At 45.2% G+C, this 20,877-nt stretch overlaps 1 protein-coding gene across 3 annotated transcripts in view; it reads left to right on the forward strand.

Moving 5' to 3' along the window:
* The window catches only part of CUX2 (cut like homeobox 2), a 103,946-nt gene that overhangs the window by 12,777 nt on the left and 70,292 nt on the right, over positions 1-20,877 (forward strand). The window lies entirely within an intron of this gene.

Raw genomic sequence — 20,877 nt, forward strand, 5'->3', positions numbered from 1 at the left:
CCTAGGATAAAATACAGGAAATAGTATAAGGGCAGACTAGATGGACCAGGAGGTCTTTTTCTGACATCTATGTTTCTATTATCCTGGTCCTCAGACCCACCCACCCCTAATTCGGTGGTCAGAATTAGTCTAGGCGGATTGTGTCTCTCCGCAGGCTGCAAGGGGGCTTCTAAGCCAAGACACAGAGACAATGCTCCTGAACAACCCCCCCCCTCAATAATTAGACCTCTCCTATTGTAATCTTTCCGCAGTAAATAACTGATTAGCAAAACCTGCACTGTGTCAATTTGGGGTTGGGGGCTTTGGCAGCTTGCAATTTTTCCTTGGCAGCAGCACAAGCGGCTGGTGCCGTCTCCCCTGCTGCCGAAACTTTTTATTCCTATAAAAAGCAGTTAATTAACATTATTCTTTAATTATTGCTTCTATCAACAAGGGGGCTGTTTTCCCCCCCTCCCTCCCCACCTGTGCTCTGCCTTTCCTGTCTGCCTGTTGAAAGGCAGCTCAGATGACTTCCGTCCTGTTGTCACTTTAATGGGGTCTATGGAGGGGGCCAGGGGGGGGTGCAGGATTCTGTTAGCAGCCTGGAAGCATGTAATTTCCCCCCTCCGGCAAGAAAAGTACTTTGGAAAGGTCTCTGGGTAGTTTCGAACTCTCTGTTCTTAATTAAATATGCAGCTTTTCACAGTAAGCAGGTTACTTCTTTTGTGTGTGGGGGTTGTAATGCTGTTAGGAATTTTGCATAGTTCTTATTAAACATTATTCAGGCATTGTGGATTCTGTAATTAAAAAAAGAAAGAAAGAAAGAACAAAGTTGGGTCTTTTTTATACCCAACCCTCCCCGTCTTCTCTTCCCTGCCCCAATTAACTTATCAGATGAATTTTGCAAAGTTTTTTTGAGGGGGGTGGGGGTGGAGAAGAAGGATGAGGGGCTGGGGGCTGGGCCGCAGAGGCAATTGCGATGCTGCAGCGAGTGTTTTAAAAGGGGAAATATTTAATTGCTCACCGGGGATTGGTTGCTTTATGAAAGATTTGGCTGTTTGATTAGCAAAGCCTTCGGGGAAAGGCCTTTAATGGGATGTGATTCCCCCCCCCTTTTCTAAATTGTGGGTCTTTCTGTGTGCGATTGTGGATAACTCTTCAAGTATCATTTGGAGACCTCTGGGGAGAATGGCTGATGGGGAAGGAAGGAAGGAAAGGAAGGAAGGAAAAGAAGGAAGGAAGGAAAAGAAGGAAGGAAGGAAAAGAAGGAAGGAAGGAAGGAAAAGAAGGAAGGAAGGAAGGAAGGAAAAGAAGGAAGGAAGGAAAAGAAGGAAGGAAGGAAAAGAAGGAAGGAAGGAAGGAAGGAAGGAAAAGAAGGAAGGAAGGAAAAGAAGGAAGGGAGGGAGGAAATTTTGGGGACCAGGCAAGGCTGGAATTCATCATTTTCACAGCCTCTAGGCCTTCCCAGGCCTCTAGATGCTTTAGGCCACCAGCTCCTAGAATCCCAGTGTCAACATGCCTAGGAATTATGGGATTTGTAGTCCCCGGTACATTTAGAGGGCAGCAGATTTGGGAGAAGGCAGCTATTATAGGGACAGCTTTCTGCTCCACCGTGTCAGATAAGTTTTATTTCTGATCATCAGGGGTGCCTTTGTTAAAATATCACTTTACATATTTTTCTTTCAAATTCTCCATGTCTGCCCATCTCAAAACCAGCACTCTGGGCAGCTGACAATTAGTATATAAATATTGAAAAGTTATTTCCTGCCTTTCCTTTGGGACTTTAGTCTACAAGGCAAAGACAAGATAAAGCATTTTTTGCACCAGGGATATCAGCAGTGGGTAGAGCGCAGTACTGCAGGCCACTAAAGCTGACTGCTAGATCTGAGGGTCAGTGGTTCAAATCTCACCACTGGCTCAAGGTTGACTCAGCCTTCCATCCTTCTGAGATGGGTAAAATGAGGACCCGGATTGTGGGTTTAAAAAGTGCTATCGCTAACATGTTGTAAACCGCCCTGAGTCTGAACATTCTGGTTAATTTGGGGCATGGGTACATAGATAGACACTTTCAGAGCCCGTAAACCTTTAGCGCAGTAACGCCAAATAAAGTTTTGTAGGTTGCACGTGCCCGCCTGTGTTTCACAGCTTTGGAGTCATGTTGTTTTCAAATCGCTGTTCTTTTCCCTGGATCGAGTCAGGGCTTTCTTCCTTGTCATCTCATACAATCTTAAGGTATCTGATTATTATCCAGGAGCAAAACCTCACCTTGTTCTTTAGCATCCGAATTGGTGTGATATTTTCATTAGACAAGTGACAGGAAAAACAGGTCGTTGACATTTACCGGGAAAAATATTAAATTGTCAAACTGGCAGGCTGGGCAGTCTCTTGTCACAATGTCCATCTGGTCCGTGCAAAATGCCCAAGTTGGACAGTGAAGGCAGAGCTTGTTTAAGTCCCTGCTGGGTTTCTTCTACACAATCTGGTTGTGTGAGTTTAGGTTTCTAAGTACTCTTGCACGCATATAACAGGTGTGAAAATGAAGAAGAGGTGCAGATTGGTCCGTATGTCTGGACAGCCTAAGGTTGAAACAAACATTGAGTTACAAGCTAGAAAATTATATTCATGTACACTATTATTATGTTGGAGAGGATTCATCCCAGACACCATTTTTTTCATGGTGTCAAAGTTCTTTGCTGAATTCATTGCAATTAATTAATTAGTTGCTTTCATTTCCACAATAGCTGCAAGAATTTGTTGGCTGTTGGAGGAATAAAAGAAATACTCTGTTCAAAAGACTCCATCAAACAGACCAGGTTATGGGGACGGGACGGAAGGAATACAGACCTGGATTGTGGGTTTGTATTAAGCTGACTTTCCTTGACATCAGTGAGTCAGAACCATTATGTTAAATGGCTTCCTGACAGAATTTGCTGCCCTTAGATGCCGTGATGACAGCCAGTGTAACCAGGTTTTTAAAGCAGTATTGCATGTGGGCCTGAAATCATATCCAGCTTTTTTGTTCTATATTGGAACATTTGCTTTTAGAGATGCACCTCTCCATAACCGTTAAGGATTGATGAGGATTGGTCAGGACCATGGATAGCTCATTGTAAAGCTAAATGCTACCACGGCTTGGAAAGCAAGGCAGGGGCTCCAGGCGTTGGCCCGAAACCCATAGATTACAAATAACAACAATACTTCTTTTAAATCTGCTCTGTTACAAAAATCGGATTCTCCCCCAGAGGTGTCCACGTCTGCCTTTGTCTAAACAGGCACGAAGGTGGCCTTAATCTAGATCTATTCCTCCTTGAATGGTATAATTCTGGAGTCCACACATCTTAAAATACCATATTTTTCAGAATATAAGACGCCCTGGAATAAAAGATGGACCTTAGTTTGCGGGAGGAAGACAAGGGGGAAAAATATGCTTTTGATCTTTCCCCCAACTAACTTCAGATTGTGTCCCCTTGTCCTTGTGTTCACTTTCCTATTAAAGACACTTCCCTCCTGAACCTTATTTAAACCCTGAACATATTTAAATGTTTCCATCATGTCCCCCCTTTTCCTTCTGTCCCCCAGACTATGTAGATTAAGGAAGAAGGAAGGCAGGAGAAAGAAGAAAGAAAGAAAGAAAGAAAGAAAGAAAGAAAGAAAGAAAGAAAGAAGGGCATGGTTACGAATCACTCCAATAAGCCCAACTGGTTTAAAATAGAAACATAGAAGATTGAGGGCAGAAAAAGGCCTCCTGGTCCATCGAGTCTGCCCTTATACTACAGTATTTCCTGTATTTTATCCTAGAATGGATCTATGTTTATCCCAGGCATATTTAAATTCAGTTACTGTGGATTGACCAACTATGTTTGCTGGAAGTTTATTCCAAGCATCTACTCCTCTTTCAGTCAAATAATATTTTCTCATGTTGCTTCTGATTCCCCCCCCCAACTAACCTCAGATTGTGCCCCCTTGTTCTTGGGTTCCCTTTCCTATTGAAAACACTTCCCTCCTGGACCTTATTCAACCCTTTCACCTATTTAACTGTTTTGATCCTATCCCCCCTTCCCTTCTGTTCTCCAGACTCCCCAGATGGAGTCCATGAAGTCTTTCCTGATATGTTTTATGCTTAAGACCTTCCACTGTTTTTGTAGCCCGTCTTTGGACCCGTTCAATTTGATCCATCTCCTTTTGTAGGCGAGGTCTCCAGAACTGGACACAGTATTATTCCAAATGGGGTCTCCCCAGCGCTCTATACAGCGGGATCACCATCTCCCTCTCCCTGCTTGTGATACCTCTAGCTATGCAGCCAAGCCTTCTACTTGCTCCTCTCATACTCTGAAAAACACAGTCACCCAGATTGAGAAGCCCTGCCTTGCATGAACAATGCAAAGGGTCTCAGAAAGTTTGGCATTGTCGGGGTCCCCATGCTTTGGAGGGGGAGGAGGAGGAGAACTCTGCTTCCCGACCTCTTTTAAAATTTCATCCCCCTCTCTGCTCTTCGAGGGGCAAAGGGCCTGTCAAGGGAGCCAGAGAACACAGGGGGAGTCTGGGGGGGCGGGTGTGTGTGTGTTGCTGGAATACAATGTGCCGAGTTGATGAAATTGCCTCTGACTGCTCTCTGGGTAGTGAACGTCTTCTCTTGCCTTGTAGTAGGTGGGAAGGTTGCTCCTCTGGAGCTACTCAGGTAGGCTGCAGATGTTGCACTTCAAAAGGAAATGGCTAATGATGGCACTCTCTATGCAAGCAGAGAAGAGATTTGGGGTGCAGGGGGGAAGGGTCTTTTGGCACCTGTCTTGCCTCAGAAGCAGGAGGAGGTTGTGCAAAGGCCTCCTTGAGACCTGCCAACCAAACCAGGGTTTGCTTGAATGCAAAGGAATTCTCCTTTACTTGGGTGTTCTCCGCTCTTTGCAACTCAGGAGGCCACCCGTGATGGTGGTTGGTGGTAGGCTATTAACAAGCCAGGATTTCCAGTTTGCGCCTCAGATCTGTTTGAAAGAGAGCCGGGCGTTCCTTTGGGGTCAAAGACAGGAACTTAGAACCTTTTTGGGAATCATAATAATGATGATGATGATGATAAAGATAACAAATAATAATAATAGTAATAGTAATAATAGTAATAATATGATACCATGGTGTTTCGAGACTGAAGGATGCCAATGCAATAATAATAATGATAATAATAGCAACAATAACAACAACAACAAGAGTTGGAAGGGACCTTGGAGGTCTTCTAGTCCAACCTCCTGCTTAGGCAGGAAACCCTACAACACTTCAGACAGGTGGTTATCCAATATCTGTTTAAAAACTTCCAGTGTTGGAACATTCACAACTTCTAGTAGCAAGCTGTTCCACTGATCAACTGCTCTTACTCTCAGCAAATTTCTCCTTAGTTCTAAGTTGCTTCTCTCCTTGTTTAGTTTCCACCCATTGCTTCTTGTCCCACCCTCAAGTGCTTTAGAGAATAGCTTGACTCCTTCTTCTTTGTGGCAACCCCTGAGATACTGGAAGGCTGCTCTCATGTCTCCCCTGGTCCTGCTTAAGCTGTGGGTTGGACTAGAAGACCTCCAAGGTCCCTTACTGCTTCTATTCTATCCCATTCAAGGTTTCCTCCTGACCCGGCGGGGGGGAGACTTAGTCTGGAATTTGTTCAACTTGCCTCCTTTGCTATTCTCCCTTTACGAGCTCCACCATGAGGACTAGAAACGCAGCCTTTATTGCAGATCTCTGAAAGATAGAAAACCCTTTTTCTCTCTCACCCTGTTAGGTGCTTTGCCGCCTTGGAAGACTGCTATCCTGTCTGCCCTGGTCCTTCTTTTCTTTAAACCAGCCGTGCCCAGTTCCTGCAACCGTTCTTCCTATGTTTTAGCCTCCAGGCCCCTCATCCTTTTTGTTGCTCTTCTCTGCACTTTAGAAAAAGTCTGTGCAGAGAGTCTCTGATTCTCAGTGGACAGGGCGAAAGAGCGTCGCTGGGGTAGTGCAATTCCAAAGCAGCCCTTGGACACAAAGATTGGGGTTGGTTCTCCCCAGAGGGAGCAAAATTGAGGTCCCGGGACGCTTGCTGTCCACACTTCTGGTCTCCATGGATGAACTCTGACCCCCGATCTTTCCAGCACAGCCTTCTGGTTGTATGAGACCTGGCCTATGAGATGGATCCCACCCCACAACCCCCCTTGCATGAATGTATCCCCCCAAAGAGGAAACCACTGGGCGCCCCCTTCTTGCAAAGAGCCTGGCCTGCTCACCTGCGTGCGTTTTCATCCCAACCGTTTCTGCAGAGGAGGGTTGGGTGGCTGCTGGTATGGGAAGGCAGGCGGGGCGGTGGGGGGGTGAGGGGGGGCGAAGGGGGGGCAGCGGGCAGGAGAAGAACCTGCCAGACTCTAAATGAAGGAATATTGGATGGGTATTGATAGATTTCTGGGCGTTCTGCATTAAATCAGCCAGACTTTCTGACTCCTGGTGTTTTAGCAACCGTTAGAAGCTAGCCTTTCTTTTCTCAAAAGAGGTTGTTGAAATGAATCAAATTGGGGGGGGGAGTGGAGGGAGGGAGGAGAACGCTGGACGGAGGCTGGCTTGGAAAGGACTGAAAAATTATAATTCCAGCCCAGTTCAGATTCTATTTCGGTTCCCCTCCAACCTAATTTGTATGTTCTATTTGCTTCTGGTTGGAGATCTCAGCTTTCCTCTGATCTGGAGGGGCAGGGGGCACTTGGCTGGTCCCCCAAAAGGCTCAGCAGAGCCCCTTTTACCCCTCCACGGAGACCCCCAGAAGCCTCCGGGCTCATAGGCCAATCTCAGAAGTTGCAAGGACTTCTAGGGGCAAAGACAGGGGTCAACCGAGGCTGAGAAAGCCCCAGGAGCTAAGGAGCTTTGGCCTTTACACCGAGTGGAATGGTCTCCATAACCTTTGGCTACTACTTCTGTTGCCGGAGGTGAGTTATGGGGTTTGGAGTCCCTGGGTCTGTGTTTTCCAACCTTGGCCATTTTTAAGATGTCTGGCTGGGGAATTCTGGGAGTTGCAGTCCACACGTCTTAAAGTTGCTAAGCTTGGAAAATAGCAATAGCATTTATAGCATTTATACTTATATACCGCTTCACAGTGCTTTTACAGCCCTCTCTAAGTGGTTTACAGAGTCAGCCTCTTGCCCCCAACAATCTAGGTCCTCATTTGACCCACCTTGGATGGATGGAAGGCTAAGTCAACCTTGAGGAAGGAAGGAAGGAAGGGAGGAAGGGAGGAAGGGAGGAAGGAAGGAAGGAAGAATCCACAGGAACTGAATTGAAACCTGCCAGGGATAAACATATATCCATCCTGAGATAAAATACAGAAAATAGTATAAGGGCAGACGAGATGGACCAGGAGGTCTTTTTCTGCCGTCAGTCTTCTATGTTTCTATGAATGAGGAAGGAAGGAAAGAAAAAGAAGGAAGGAAGGAAGGAAGGAAGGAAGGAAAGCAATAGCATTTAGACTTATATACTGCTTCACATTGCTTTTGAGTCCTCTCTAAGCGGTGTACAGAATCAGCATATTTCCCCCAACAATCTGGGTCCTCATTTTACTGACCTTGGAAGGATGGAAGGTTGAGTCAACCTTGAGCTAGGAAGGAAGGAAGGAAGGAAGGAAGGAAGGAAGGAAGGAAGGACAATAGCATTTAGCAATAGCAATATACTGCTTCACATTGCTTTCCAGCCCTCTCTAAGTGGTTTACAGAGAGTCAGCCTCTGGCCCCCAACAATCTAGGTCCTCATTTGACCCACCTTGGAAGGACGGAAGGCTGAGTCAACCTGGAGCCCACTGAGATTCGATCTGCCAAACTGCTGGCAGCCGATGATCAGCAGAAGGAGCCTGCAGTGCTGCACTCTAACCACTGCACCACCGAGGCAAAAATGGCTGTCTCCAGGGTGAGCTAAGGAAATACATCCGTGTTTCTGATATGTCACGTAGCAGAATCTCTTGAAGGCCAAAGGCCTCTGAGGTTTTGGTTTTAGCCTCCGAAGGCTGCACTCAAAAGCACCAGTTCTTGGCTGGACAGTCATTCCCCCTTGTCCATCTCCGATTAAACCCGGTCACTGAAGTCCAGGGGTTAATAACGGGGTGCTTGGGGGGGGCCTTCCCTTTCCCCCCTTCTTTTTGGGTATGTGCAGATCTTGCGTGGGCTTTTATTTATTTATTTGCTTTGCTTGCCCTGGTTGTCAGCAGCCCCCCCTTGATAACATATGAAAGAATCCTATTCTCTTGATTAGATTTTTTGAAATGGATCAATTTTTAATCAGGAGAACATCTGACCCACTCAATAAGAGCGTCGCATTGTACTGAAGGCCGGGAAGGGGTGTTGTGGGAGGGGGGGGACAGCGGAGGGCGTGGAGGGGGGCAGAGAAGAAGATGGCCGATGATTTAACGGATTATTTGTTGTTTCAAGAGCAAAACGCACGTGGCGGGGGCGGAATCGTGCCCTCCCGAATAGAATCGATGTGGCGTCTTTAGCAACAAAACAAACAAATGAATCCCCTGCTCTCCCCACTCCTGCGCGGCTCCCCCATTGCACGTTTGATGATCCGTTGGTTGGAAAAATCCATGGGTCCCGCTTAAGAGATAAGAGCACCCGGCTAAAAGGTTCGAATCCGGTTATCCTTCCTAATCGACTTGCTGGTGGGGAAATTTTATTTTATTTATCTGTCTGTCTGTCTGTCTGTCTATCTATCTATTATCTATCTATCTATCTATCATATCTCTCTCTCTCTCTCTCTCTCTCTCTCTCTCTCTCTCTCTCTCTCTCTCTCTCTCTCTCTCTCTAATCTATTTATTTATTTATTTATTTATTATATGAGGTAACTGATGTACCCCCTTTTGGCTAGTAAGGTTTATGTGTGCTTATGACTGGGTAGTATTGACTGTTTTTAAATGAGTTTTTAACCTTAGTTTTAAATTATTGGATGTGTACTGCATTGTTTATTGTTGTGAGCCGAGTTTTCGGAGAGGGGCGTCATACAAATTATTATTGTTGTTGTTGTTGTTGTTGTTGTTGTTATTATTATTTTTATTATTATTATTATTATTATTATTATTATTATTATTATTATATTTGTATTCTGCCCTTCTCCGAGGACTTGGGTCGGCTCACAGCATATATGACAATACATCACAAAGGCAAACCTAATTAAAAGCCTTTTTGCAAAGAACTGAACAGTTAACAAAAAGTGGATTTTGAAGGTAGAGAGGGAGAAAGAGATCACTCTCTCTATGCAAATTTTCCTCCTCCTCTTCCTCCTCCTTCCCCCTTTTCTCCTCCTCCTTTCCCTTCCTCTTCCTCTGTTCCCTCCTCCTCCTCCTCCTCCTCTTCCTTTCCCTCTTCTTCCTCCTTTCCCTTCCTCTTCCTCCTTTCCCTTTTCCCCCCTCTCCTCCTCCTTTCCGTCCTCTTCTTCCTCTCCTTCTTCCTCCTTCCTCCCCCCTCCCCCCCCTCCTGCTAGTGTTATGGCATTAATATTTGTACTGAAAGAAGCACAATCATTATTGATTGTTCTTTTTGGGTTTTCTTGGCTGCTGAAAGGGAGAAAGGATTCAATTCCTCACTGCTGGAAAACTGTCTGGCCCAGAGTTGATTGCTCACTTCAGAGAGAATTTGTTTCTCTCCTTTTCTCTCTCTCTGTGTTTTGTATGTATGTTTGTTTAAGCCACCAGGGATTGTTTGGTCTGCTGCAGTGGGAATCCAGAGATTTGGCCATGGCGGCGATTGGTTGGGCGGAAGGGAAGCCCAAAGGAAGCTAAATCTGCAGCTTAGAGGCTTGGCTTTATTCCGAAGGTTATGGGAGGAAGGTGAGGGCCTCCTAGGACAGCCAGCCAAGGGGGATGAAGGGGCTTTTCTGCACAGAACGAAGCTGCAGAATCTCTCCTCTTGGCTTTGCACCTTCTTTGGTGTAAAAGAGCCAACCTGGAGTCCTTCTGGAAAGCTGAGAATTTGTGTCGGGGATGAAGAAAATGTCAAGGCCCAACCTGGGAGGACCTACCTGCAGATTGGGACCTGGGTGGAGACGCTTGGAAAGAAGCATCTTTCTGAGAACTACCTGTTAAAATAAAAAGTACAGTGGTGCCTCTACTTACGAACTTAATTCGTTCCGTGACCAGGTTCTTAAGTCAAAAAATTTGTAAGAAGAAGCAATTTTTCCCATAGGAATCAATGTAAAAGCAAATGATGCGTGTGATTGGGGAAACCACAGGGAGGGTGGAGGCCCTGTTTCTTCCCAGGAGATTCCTGGAGGCCCCACGGAGGCTTCTCCCTGCCTTTTCCAGTCCTGTTTTCTCCCAGGAGATTCCTAGAGAGGCCCCACGGAGGCTTCTCCCCGCCTTTTCCGGCCCTGTTTTCTCCCAGGAGATTCCTAGAGAGGCCCCACAGAGGCTTCTCCCTGCCTTTTCCGGCCATGTTTTCTCCCTGGAGATTCCTAGAGAGGCCCCACGGAGGCTTCTCCCCGCCTTTTCCGGTTACAGTTTTGGAGGCTGGGGTTTGTAAGTGGAAAATGGTTCTTGAGAAGAGGCAAAAAAATCTTGAACACCAGGTTCTGATCTAGAAAAGTTTGTAAGTAGAGGCTTTTCTAGGTAGAGGTACCACTGTACTTGTTAAAATATAAAGTATTTCGAGGCAGCTGTGAAATGACAAGAAGGGCTTAAAAATTCTGGAGGCATCCCATTGTCTTTTCTTCCCCTATCTTGAAGACCTCCTTTAATCCTGCTTGACAGCTTGTCCCCTCCCCTCCCCCAATTGTCAAGGGATGATTGACAGCCCTCAAGAATGATAATGAAATGTAATTAAAAGTTTGAACTCACGGTGGGGGAGACTGTTGTCAGGAGGAAAGCCAGCCACAGGCAGCCAGCCGCCATCTGAAGGAGGAGGAAGGGGCTGTTGGGTGGGCACCAAGGAGGCCAAGGCTGAGATCTGCAGGCTCAGGTTTGTAAGTGGAAAATGGTTCTTGAGAAGAGGCAAAAAAATCTTGAACACCTGGTTCTTATCTAGAAAAGTTCGTAAGTAGAGGCGTTCTTAGGGAGAGGTCCCACTGTATTTGTCTGGGGTTAATCTCTGCTGATCTAAAAGCTGAGCCCTGGAGGGCCTATGTTCTTCGTTGGGCCTCGGACCAGAATATCTCAGGGACCGCCTTCTGCTGCACGAATCCCAGCAACCGATTAGGTCCCACAGAGTGGGCCTTCTCCGGGTCCCGTCAACTAAACAATGTCGGTTGGCGAGCCCCAGGGGAAGAGCCTTCTCTGTGGCGGCCCCGACTCTCTGGAACCAGCTCCCCCCAGAGATTAGAACTGCCTCTACCCTTCTTGCCTTTCGTAAACTCCTCAAAACCCACCTTTGTCATCAGGCATGGGGGAACTGAGATATCTCCCCCGGGTCAATACAATTTATGTATGGTATGCTTGTATGTATGTCATGAACTGTTTTATTGTGTTGTGAGCCGCCCCGAGTCTACGGAGAGGGGTGGCATACAAATCTAATAAATAAATAAATAAATAAAATGAGGCTCCTGCAAGCAAAGAGAGCGCCAGAGACCCCCACCATTCAATCCCGATCTGCAAATATCCCCTTCTATCAGCATGAAAGCCGTTGTTTAATATTTTGACTCGGAGCCCCCCCTCTGAACTATTTCACATCGCATGCGGCAGCGACGCCTTTCAACATCCTTAATGAGAACAGACTTGGAGTTGTCACCGTTTATTAGTCTTTGCTGAAAAGCAAAATGATTTTTCTTCCCACACCTTGGCCCCGGCCTGTGATTGTTGCCCACATCACAATCCTATCAAGTGGGGGAAAAGGAGGTTTGGCACTTTGCTTAAACGATCAGAGTCCCGTCACGACAATTGCTAAGCCCGCCTGGTCTTCGGGGCAGAAAGTGGTTTTTGTAATCACTGCTGCAGAAATTGGGTTAGCAGGGTGAGCTGCCCACTTTGCCAACGTAAAGGGCGGGCATTTTCTTTGCCCTTAAATGAGACCCTCCCCCCAAACGTAATGTATTAGCCTGCTAATTAAGTGGACAGAGACCACCATAAGGCGTGGACAGACCGTTTTGAGAAACAAGAGATGGTGATAACGGAGGGATAGAATCAAGATTGCATGAGGTGTTACCGGTAATACCACTTTATAAAACCTTGGTAAGGCCACGCTTGGAATCCTGCATTCAGTTTTGGTCGCCACGATGCAAAAAGGATGTTGAGACTCTAGAAAGAGTGCAGAGAAGAGCCACAAAGAGGATTAAGGGGACTGGAGGCTAAAACATAGGAAGAACAGTTGCAGGAACTGGGCATGGCTAGTTTAATGAAGAGAAGGACCAGGGGAGACACATTGGCAGCCTTCCAATATCTCAGGGGTCATTGCCACAAAGAAGAAGGAGTCAAGCTATTCTCCAAAGAACCTGAGGGCAGAACAAGAAGCAATGGGTGGAAACTAAAGAAGGAGAGAAGCAACTTAGAACTAAGGAGAAATTTCCTGACAATTAGAACAATTAATCCATGGAACAGCTTGCCTCCAGAAGTTGTGAATGCTGGAAGTTTTTAAGAAGAGGTTGGATAACCACCTGTCTGAAGTGGTGGAGGGTTTCTGCCCAAGCAGGAGGTTGGACTAGAAGACCTCCAGGATTCCTTCCAACTCTGTTGTTGTTGTTGTTGTTGTTATTAATTATTATTTATTAGACTTGTATGCCGTCCTTCTCCGAAGACTCGGGGTAGCTCACAGGTTACAATATAAAACAATGTTGTATACAAATCTAATTAGTTAAAACTATAGGCTAAGTATATTGAAAACATCATCATCATCATCATCATCATCATCATTATTATTATTATTATTATTATTATTATTATTATTATTATGCAGTGGCAGTTAATTGGACTCAATTGGTGCCCTCTCTGCTGGTGGCAAAGCTCCAAATGAGAGATTTTGGCGAGGGGGCAAAACCCAGGATAAAAAAATGAGGAGTTTAAAGTTCTTGCCCCATAAACCGATTGCAGGCAATGCCACTTATTTCCTTGCCTGTGAGAGGAGATTTCCAAACTGCCGGATCCTCTCGGTCTGTTCCGCCTTGTGCAATTAGGAAGCTGTGCAGGAATCTCTTTGCAGGAGTTTGTAGAGTTAATGATTCCACCAGTGCTGCGTGGAAATCAATGGCTCCGGCTTTAAAGGCCCCGTTTCGGAGTGTTGTTTTTAAAGTTTGAGTTACATTCTTACAGCAGGGGACTCTGTACATAAACTGCTCTCCCCAAAGCAGCATCCCCAGGTCTGTTATCTGGGGCGGTATGTGTGTGTGTGACAACTGCAGAGAGATACCCCTAAAAAGCTGACAGGGTGAGCCAAGATGTGAGAGGAGCCGTTTCCCACTTGGTTTGACATAATCCTTGCATTGGAGGAAGGGGTGTTGCCTGATGTGAAAAGGGTCCACCTTTGAACCCACCGATGTTCTTGACAGTGTGGGTCTTTACGGAGGGAGTGTTGTGTTCCAGTTTGCAAAGGCTTCCCCCTTAATGTTGCAATGCTTTGTGACTATTGGTGCAATATTTCTGATGAGCCATTTTTATTTTTTATTTTGGAGAAGGATGATCAGGGCTAGGAGCAATTCCTAGGAAAGGTGGTTTAAATCCACATTTAAAAACATAAAGCATGGAATTAATAACTGCATTTGTTTGCAAACCCAGTTATAAACCTGGGTTCGCTGCTGTGTAACGTGTGAAAAACATCATGGCAACTTTGTGGGCAACAGCACAGTTCTGCATATCGGGGTTTGCTGGGCAAACTGGAATACCCGGGAAAAAGGCCCATGTTCCTGGGCAGGTTCATATTTAATTAATTCGAGTCTGGTGCTGTTTGGGTTTATTCTGTCCAGAGGACTTTGGTTACAGTTTGTAAGGTTCAAACAGTTATTCATATAATCTGAGAGTAAACTGGGGCTGGGTATTTTTAGCAAATCGTTCTTTACGGTATTGATTCATATCTAATATAGTACTTGCATGAACAATAGTTGTAAATCTGCAAGCATTCATCATCTGAAATAGCTATGAACTTAGGTTTTTAAAAAAGGTATTGGAGGGGAAGATGGCATTTTTTTATATCTGGGGTTTCTCGCCTGTGGTGGTGGAACACAGGCAGAGAAAGTTAAGATCATGATCACAAGATCATGGAAACAACACATGGCACAACAGTTTAATTAAATCAAAATGGACACTATTCCGTTGCAATGGGTAAAACGTAGACTTTTTAAAAATCAATCTGGTCCCACTGAATCTGAGCTGAAAAGAGAGGCTGTGAATGCATGACACCACAAATTATGAGCCCAAAAGCTCCCGGTCTCTAAAATTGGAAGCCAACCTTGAGAGAAGAAGCCAAAAGTGTTGCCCATTTGAAGTGAGAACAGACAATATTCCTTATGGCTTGAATCAACCTATGTCGGCTGGGAGAATTCTGGGAGTTGAAGCCACAGGTCTTAAAAGTTGCCAAGTTTGACCTACGTCAGTGATGGCGAACCTGTGGCACGGGGGCCACAGGTGGAACTCGGAGTCATATCTGCTGGTGCACGAGCCGTTGCCCTAGCTCAGCTCCGATGTGCATCTGTGCCGGCCAGCTGATTTTTGGCTCACACAGAGGCTCCGGGAGGGCATTTTTGGCTTCCAGAGAGCCTCCAGGGAGATGGTGGAGGGCATTTTACCCTTCCCGGATGCAGGGAAGCCTTGGACGGTGACACAGGGGCCTACTGGGCCCACCAGAAGTTGGGAAACAGGCCATTTCCAGCCTCCAGGGTTGGGGGAAGCTGTTTTTGTCCCCCCCAGGCACTGAATTATGGGTGTGGGCACTCACCCATGCCTGAAGGGAGGCGCACAAGGAATAAAAGGTTCACCATCCCTGAGCTGTAGGGCGAGGGAGGGGGTCTTGCAGCAAGTCTCTGAGACAGGCGGGCCCCCCTCCTTTGCCCAGCCACAATTCCAACTGTGAAGGCTGCATGGCCAGGGTTGACTTTTGTGGGTTGTTTTTTTCCCCTTTTGCAAATCCTCTTTTATCTCCAGATATTATTTATTGGTCTGCTCCATCGCCGCCTGGCCCTCCCCTTCTCCCCCCTCCCTCCAGCCTGGCTCTCCACTCCCGCGCAGACGTGGGGGCTAGCCTCCCAGACGCCGATGGAATCATCCTCTTTCAACAGCATTAATTATCTCCAGCTTTCCATAACAAGCCGGGCTGGGGGGGGGCAAGGAGGGGGAAGCACTCTGACCCCTCTCGCATGTCGGCGGCGGTGGCGCAGGGAGTTTGGAAAGCAAAATGCCTTTTATTCTTTTGCAACCTCTTTGGAGCAGCGTTTGCCTTTGATCTGCCTCTTCATCCGCACCCCCTCTTTTATTGGGGGCAGGCAAAACGAGTCCCTGCTTTTATTATTCATGCTTTTTTTCCCCTTCTTCTTGGCTGGGAGCAGACCAGGCTTCTATTGGGTTGGACCCTGATGAAATAAGCGCTTGGCCTTAATGCCACTCAAAAGCCCCATTGCACTTATTATTAGGGGGGAGTCTTATTTTGGTGAGAAACTCTCTCCCTCTCTCTCTCTCTCTGTAACATTTTTTGACAGAAATATATATGTGTGTGTGTGTGTGTGTGTGTATGACATATTTTTGCTGATAAGTTAAAAGGAAGCGAGATTAGTATAGATCTATTTCGAGCCCTTTTGCTTTCTTCAGCTAGCCTACCCTTACTGGGATATATATATATATATGCCACATGTTTTTTTTGCTGAATTTGAAAATTAAGGGAAACTAGGATAGATCTATTTTGGCCTTATTTTGGCCCCATCAGCTAGCCATACCCACTGGGACTTAAACCTGCAACCTTTGCCTTGTAAGGCAGAGAATTATAATTATAATTATAATTTTATACACACACACACACACACACACACACACACACACACACACACATACTGTATATTCGACACAAAAAAACCATATAACCCTTCCCTGGTACAAAGCTGAAGGGATTAGATACTGTAGCCTAGAGGTTAATTCTATGCCTTACAAGGCAAAGGCTTCAGGTTCAAATCCCAGTGAGGGTATGGCTAGCTGATGAGGCTAGAAATAGCCCGAAATAGATCTATCCTAGTCTCCCTTCATTTTCAAATTCAGCAAAAACATGTGACACACACACATATACATACATACACACTGCTCAAAAAAAATAAAGGGAACACTCAAAGGAGTGTATGGACTGTAAGTTGTTGTTTGTATCCTAAGATTTTTATTAATATTGATTCTTCATTGCTTATTTGACCCCTATGTACTTGTACCACATGATTCTTGACAAATTATCTTTTTATTTTATGCACACTGAGAGCATATGCACCAAGACGGAGAGGGGCGGCATACAAATCTAATTAATAATAATAATAATAATAATAATAATAATAATAATAATAATAATAATACAAATTCCTTGTGTGTCCAATCCAGGGTCACCCCTTCCTTCCTTTCTGGTTAACATTTCAAACTTTTGGGACTCCTCCTTCCTCCATCCCAAAACTGCCTTGCTCCCCTGTCAGTTTCTCTTCTCCATAAATAAATCTCTTAATAAGAAATGTAAAAGAGCCGCCTGCATCTTTGCCCTGTAAACAAGGGTAAACCACTTCTTGGGAAATTAAAAGGGTGGGCGTGTTTGCATGCCAAAGGAGAACAACGCCGATGTTTAAAATATTTCTTTCGTTTTAAATTAAAGTTCAGGATTAAAGGCACCTCCACTCCTATGGCGAGAGCTTTTTTAAAAGTCCCAAGAGGTTAGCCTGTAATCTTCTTTTGGACGGCTAAAATTAGAATTTAAATATGGCCACACGGCCACACGCTTCGGGGCTAAAGTCGGACCTCATGTTTAATTCCCCCCCCCCTCCTGACTTTACCCCTTTACAAAAACATTCTTCAGCTTTGTGGAAAAGACGCACGGTTTGACTGAGTGGTAAACTCCTGATTGTGTTGAATTTATTGTCAACATGGAGCTCAGATGGCTGAACATAAAACACCCGTCAGCTCCTTGATGAAAAGATTTTGGCTAGTAGGACTTCTCCATGTCTCCTATCTCATGGATTTAGGTGTAGTGATTTCTGACAGTCTCAAAATGGGTGAGCAGTGTGGTCGGGCGGTAGGAAAAGCAAGTAGGATGCTTGGCTGCATAGCTAGAGGTATAACAAGCAGGAAGAGGGAGATTGTGATCCCCTTATATAAAGCACTGGTGAGACCCCATTTGGAATAATACTGTGTCCAGTTCTGGAGACCTCACCTACAAAAAGATATTGACAAAATTGAAGGGGTCCAAAGTCGGGCTACAAAAACGGTGGAAGGTCTTAAGTATAAAACGTATCAGGAAAGACTTCATGGACTCAATCTGTCTAGTCTGGAGGACAGAAGGCAAAGGGGGGACATGATCGAAACATTTAAATATGTTAAAGGGTTAAATAAGGTCCAGGAGGGAAGTGTTTTTAATAGGAAAGTGAACACAAGAACAAGGGGACACAATCTGAAGTTAGTTGGGGGAAAGATCAAAAGCAACATGAGAAAATATTATTTTACTGAAAGAGTAGTAGATCCTTGGAACAAACTTCCAGCAGACGTGGTTGGTAAATCCACAGTAACTGAATGTAAACATGCCTGGGATAAACATAGATCCATTGTAAGATAAAATACAGGAAATAGTATAAGGGCAAACGAGATGGACCAGGAGGTCTTTTTCTGCCGTCCGTCTTCTATGTTTCTATGTTTCTATGTTTCATAACCAGCCATCTCCGTAGCTAGAAGATTGTCACTTCCTCTATGGTGCATTGGCTGATGATTTACTGCCTAATTAGGAATTCTTTCAATACTCTGATTTAAAGAATAACAACATCAGAATCAGTGGAACCAAAATCACTAGAATGTCTTCCCTCCTGAAGTTGTGGTTGCTCCATCACAGGAGGTTTTTAAGAAGAGACTGGACAGACACCTGTCCGAAATAACGTCAGGTCTCCCGCTTGAGCAAAGGGGTTGGACTAGAAGACCTCTTAAATTTCTTCCAGCCCTATTGTTCTTTCTTCCAACGTTAACATCCACTTTTGGAAGGAGTAGTTGCAACCAATCGGGGACCTTTTGGTCAGGGCTCCTCAAACTCTACAACTTTTAAGGCTTGTGGCTTCAACTCTGTATAATTTTAAATTGGGTTTTTTTTAGATTGTTTTAAATATTGGACATCTGAACTGGTTTTTCTATTTTTATATATTGTGAGCCACCCTGAGTCCTCGGAGAAGGGCAGCGTATAAGTCCAATAAATAAACTCCAGCCAGCATAGGTTGATTCAAACAATAAATAATACTGTACTTTCAAATATTGGCCCAGTCGTCCTCTTTGGGTGGAGGGGGGAGGAAAAAAGGGGGCCTAATTCAGAGGTGAATAGGGAGGAGTAGATTCAGGGTGTGTGTGTGATTACCACTTGATCCCTAATTGATTGGGATCAAATCATCCAGGAAATCACACACCTCTGGCTACTATTTTTAATAGTAGTAAACAGAACAGCTGCAGTCTATCTATCTGCCTATCTATCTATCTGCCTGCCTGCCTGCCTGCCTATTTATCTATCTATCTATCTATCTATCTATCTATCTATCTATCTATCTATCTATCTATCTATCTATCATCTTTTTCTCTCTCTATCTATGGTATGTACCTTCTATCATTTATCAACTATCTACCTACCGACTTACCTACCTATCCATCCATCCATCCATCCATCCATCCAATGTCCTCTGGCGGGACCCAGGGGAAGAGCCTTCTCTGTGGTGGCTCCAACCCTCTGGAACCAGCTACCCCCCAGAGATTAGGATTGCCCCCACCCTCCTTGTCTTTCGGAAACTCCTTAAAACCCACCTCTGCCGTCAGGCATGGGGGAATTGAAACATCTCCTCCTGCCCATGTAGTTTCTGTGTATGATTTGACTGTGTGCTTGTTTTTTATATATTGGGGTTTCTTTTGGATTTTTTAACCTAAAACTGTAATTTAGATTGCTAAATATTAGATTTGTTACTATGTATTGTTTTTTACCATTGTTGTGAGCCGCCCTGAGTCTACGGAGAGGGGCGGCATATAAATCCAATAAATCTAATCTAATCTAATCCATCTATTTCCATTTGTATGCTGCCCAACTCCATAGGGCAGGGATGGCAAACCCTTTTCCCCTGGGGTGCTTTAAGAGCATGTGTGCGCACTATTGCGCATGCGTGAGTGCCCACACACATAATTCAATGCCTGGGGAGGGCGAAAACAGCTTCCCCCCCCCCCGTGCCATAGGTTCGCCATCACTGGCCTAAAGTCTCCTGCTTGAGCAGGGGGTTGGTCTAGAAGACCTCCAAGGTCCCTTCCAGCCCTGTTATTCTGTTACTCACACTGGGTTATTCCTGCTGGGCTCTTTTTGTGCTTTTTTGCAGCCTCTTTCCACAGCTATTCGCCGCCCCCCCCCCCCCCCCCCGTGAATTGATCACCTGCGAGCCCGCCTCTCCATGTGAATAATTAAGCCTGCTCGGGGCTTCTAATGAGGCTGTTTTTGAGCGCCGTCTTGCACAGACCGGCTCGGCTCTTGGCCTCCTGCTGCTGGTTGGGAGAGGCCTGGTCACTGGGTGTGCGCACGTCCCTAAATTTGCTTGCGTGAATGATCGATAGACGTCTATGCTTGTGCCTGGGCTGTTTATGAAACTCTTTTATCAAACCCTCAGACAGCAGGGGATCAAGAGAGGAGGGGGAAAGGGCAGGATGCTGAGCCTGGCTTTAAGAGGGGGGCGAATTAATGGCTGGGGTGTCTGGCTAGTTGGTGGAAGACGGGGAGCCCCCCCCCCAACAGTGCTGGGAAGGGACAGTGAGTGCAAAAGCTTCCCCCGTTACTGTCTACTGCTAGAAGTATCACAAGCAGGAAGAGGGAGATGGTGATCCCACTATATAGAGCGCTGGTGAGACCCCATTTGGAATAATACTGTGTCCAGTTCTGGAGACCTCACCTACAAAATGATATTGATCAAATTGAACGGGTCCAAAGATGGGCTACAAAAATGATGGAAGGTCTTAAGCATAAAACTGATCAGGAAAGACTTCATGGACTCCATCTGTAGAGTCTGGAGGACAGAAGGAAAAGGGGGGACACGGTTGAAACATTTAAATACGTTAAAGGGTTAAATGAGGTTCAGGAGGGAAGTGTTTTCAATAGGAAAGTGAACCCAAGAACAAGGGCACACAATCTGAGGTTAGTTGGGGGAAAGATCAGAACCCACATGAGAAAATATTATTTGACCAAAAGAGCAGTAGATGCTTGGAACAAACTTCCAGCAGACGTGGTTGGTCAATCCACAGTCACTGAATCCACAGTCACATGCCTGGGATAAACCTAGATCCATCCTAAGATAAAACATAGGAAATGGTATAAGGGCAGACGAGATGGACCAGGAGGTCTTTTTCTGCCGTCAATCTTCTAGGTTTCTATAACTTTCTTCTTGGGAGGATGAGGATGATTGGCTGGAAGTTGAAATCCACAAGTCTTAAGAGTTGCCAGATTTGGAAACTCTCCATCGAAGAGAATCAACTTTTTAAAAATAACCTTTCAATTGTAGCTCTTTTTTTCCCAAATTGGGTCATTAAAAAAAAGCCGATAGAAGCGTATGGTTTCCCATTCTTTTTATATACAAATCACACCCAGAAACAAATTATACAATTCTGTGGTTTTTTTAAAGAAAACCCAATATATATTTTCTTCTTTCTGCCTCTGGAAATGTCCCCCCAAAAAAGGAAAAGAAAAGAAAGGAAGCTGTTTTGGCTTAAACAGTCCTAATTTTCATCCTAGTTAGTTTTTTAGTTTAACGGCTCAAAAAATCATTTCCCTACAAAACTTA

The sequence above is a fragment of the Erythrolamprus reginae genome, chromosome 10, assembly GCF_031021105.1.
Source record: "Erythrolamprus reginae isolate rEryReg1 chromosome 10, rEryReg1.hap1, whole genome shotgun sequence".
Lineage (NCBI taxonomy): Eukaryota > Metazoa > Chordata > Lepidosauria > Squamata > Dipsadidae > Erythrolamprus > Erythrolamprus reginae.